The 3,171-nt window shown below is 31.2% G+C and overlaps 1 long non-coding RNA gene across 1 annotated transcript; it reads left to right on the top strand.

Annotated features, from left to right (window-relative positions):
• The first annotated feature begins 1,449 nt into the window (after positions 1-1,449).
• Positions 1,450-2,518, top strand: LOC132030854 (uncharacterized). Its single transcript, XR_009408126.1, has 2 exons — positions 1,450-2,180; positions 2,271-2,518. It is a non-coding gene; the product is annotated as an uncharacterized LOC132030854 (long non-coding RNA).
• Positions 2,519-3,171: the final 653 nt, after the last annotated feature.

The following is a 3,171-nucleotide window of genomic DNA, read 5'->3' as shown; positions in this document are numbered from 1 at the left end:
CATTTTATTTCATCAATTTTGGCTAAGAACTCAGAAGTCCAATTTGATTCAAATTAGTTAATAATTAGTTTTGACTGACTGCTTTACGTAAATGATAAGTACTTCAATGTTAGGAACCAGATTAAATAAATGCAAGAATATCTACTTTCATAATCTCATCAATTTTTTATTTCGCAATAATTCGGAAAGTAGCCTTTTCTAGCAAATATTTTTCACAAAGGGGAGGTTTTATCTTCTGGACTTTTTGTTCTTTAATTTATGTTCCTGACACAGATTTGTAATAACTGTCGTGCGAAAAAACGTGTGAGGTCCGTGTTAAATAACTAGTCTTTATAAAGATATATCTTCTTCTGTAACATCTTCTAAATATATTTTTCTTTGGTCCAATATTCATTATGGTGGCAATTGCCACCTGCTACATAAAAGCTCTTAGATTGATTACATTATAAGCTTTTTTAGTTAGGCCTATAAAGTTTATTTGAACTTGCTATCAATCAGAAACATAGAAAATAGTTATGCAAGAATAGGTGAAGAGGATAAGATTAGAAATGTGAAATCAATAGTTTGAAAGAAAATGTTTAATGGAGAAAGTTTGGTCTTTGGTACTTGTCGATTTACATGGAAAGTTCTTTAATACTTGTCAAAAGCCATCAAGGGCTTTTCTTGAAAGCATGGGGAGAGAACAGGATTAGATAGCCTAGTAGTCCATGCCATAAACGATGAGCGTTCGCCTTTGATCTACGCGGATCAGGGACCCAACTAACGGGTGAAATCTCCGCCTGGTGTTTTGTCGGTATAGTTTGTCTGAATTATCAGTCAAAATTACACAAAAACAATTGCCACGTGGTTAAAAAAAATATAAAATTGATTGGATAATAGACTTCTCCTATGCTATCGATAAAGTTTGTTTGAACTGTCAGTAAAAAATAAAGAGGAATTTTTCGTTCTTCAAATTCTGTTTTACAACTCCAAAAATAGTTTTAAAAAGTTAGCAAATAGATGTTTTTTGGTACAAATTTTGTAAAAATTAATTGGCGCGACATATGCGTGTAAAATACGTGCCAAGCTACTAGTCTTTTATGCAAGAAACTTTTGGCCTATTAGAAAAGAAGAAAAAGTCTTATTTATGAAGAGTGTGTAAATTTTGAGTCCATCCATAATTGGTGCTTATGGTCCATTACGATAATTAAAGTTAACCCTATATTTCATATATAAGTACACTTACAATGTAATAATTTAATATACTTTCTGCAATATTTTCTTAAACTCTCTACTCTTCTCTACAATAAACAATGAGGATTTAGAATGTTAGGGGTTGCTTTCATATAACGTGACAACTACAATCGGCCAGTAATTTTAGCTGCGGTTCGCTAAAGATTTCCTATTCCGCTACACGAAGAACACATAAATTCTCGTTTTATGGTTTCTGCGCTAATAATTAGTTTAGATTAATGTGTTGCATGTAAACCTTCACATGTAAATGTACATGTATCAGAAACCACTTTCCTCCATCAAAGTTCTCTCCACAAATAAGAATTTTGTTTTGGCAAAAAAATTCCTACATAAAAGACTAGTAGCTTGGCACTTATTTTGCAAGCATATGTCGCGCCAATTAATTTTTAAGGAAGATTGATCATACATTGCAAGAAAAAAAAAAAGGAAAAAGAAAAAAGAAAAAAAAGGAAAAATCCAAGAAAAAATTGAAAAAGGCGAAGCAGAAAAATCAAAAAAGGAAAAAGAGAAAATTATGCGGGATCAGGAAATGTACACGTCTCCTACTAAGGCTATACAAGGAAAGCAGTCAATCTCTACCACTGACACACCAATCAACGTCAAGGCATAGATCCATTCAACCATCAATTTAGCAATTGCTCAATCATATCCCACTTTCAAAAACTTAATTTCCAAGTTTGAATATGACAACAACTTGCTTTCCACACAGTTTACTACCACAACACAACACAACACCATAGCAAAACAACAATACCAAAAATAGGATAATACCAGTCCAAACAGAAACCAATATCCACCCTATCCTCACAGCTGAACCTCACCAAAATCCAAAATACCACAACACCCCTTTCCATATCACATATGCTGTTCTCTGCACACAAAACTGGAACTGAAAAGACCAGGAAAAGAACAAGTTCAACAAAATTGAATGGGACCCTAATAAATTGGTATTTTACCAACTCATTTCTTCTTTAATTTTAGATTCTATGTTTGATTGAGAAAATAGTGCTTTAATGACGTTTAGTTTCATTTTACAGATTTTATGTGATTTAGAAGTGATCAAGAAGAAATCAAGTGAAAAACAAGTCGAAGAAAAAACCAGAGACATTTCTCGCTTTTTTCACAGCATTATTGTAAGTTTGTGTTTCTTTTATTTTGACGGACACATTTAGAGATTATCTATCCATGCTTCTCATCATCATGTGTGCTTTGTCAAAGATTCTGTAGATTGATTGTTGTTCTCCGCTTATGGTTCTATTTGTTAGATAGTATAAAGGTTCAGCGATGGGGATGGAATTTGAGAATGTATGCGTGGACATCAAAATTTTATTTGATTTAAGATGGACCTCTACAAGACGAGCTCAATTTGTTTAGGGATAAGGCACGATTATCCCCTTGAACTACAGCCGAAATTCTTTATGACACACCTTACCTTTTCCTGGGTCCTATTATCCCCCTAAACTTATTTAAAACGGAATAATTACCCCCTAAACACTGACGTGGCAAGGAGAGTGGGTTTCACTCTCTTTGAGAGAGTGAGAAACATAAAAAAGGGGAAAACTTAATTATTTTTCTTAAAAATTTGTATTTTCTTAAAATGTGAAAATAAATCTAGTTTTCCACATTTTAAGAAAATAATTAATTTTTTCAAAAATTTATTAAAAATTCAATTTTTTCACATTTTGACAAGAAAAAACACTTTTTCCGGATTTTATTTGAAAAATAAAAGTGTCCTAAGAAAATGAAATCATGAAAATCAAGATTTTTTAAGACATTTAAAAAAAAAAATTCAAGTTTTCCATATTTTTAACAAATCCATTTTTCATATTTTAAAAAAAATCATTTTTGAGTTTTGTTTTAAAAAAATAAAAAAACGGGTTTTAAAAAAAATCAATTTTAAAAATCATTTTTTTAAAAAGAAAATTCAATTTTTTAATC

This window comes from Lycium ferocissimum, chromosome 1 (assembly GCF_029784015.1).
Source record: "Lycium ferocissimum isolate CSIRO_LF1 chromosome 1, AGI_CSIRO_Lferr_CH_V1, whole genome shotgun sequence".
Taxonomy (NCBI): domain Eukaryota; kingdom Viridiplantae; phylum Streptophyta; class Magnoliopsida; order Solanales; family Solanaceae; genus Lycium; species Lycium ferocissimum.
The sequence above is the reverse complement of the archived record's forward strand: the minus strand, read 5'-3'. Positions and strand labels throughout refer to the sequence as shown.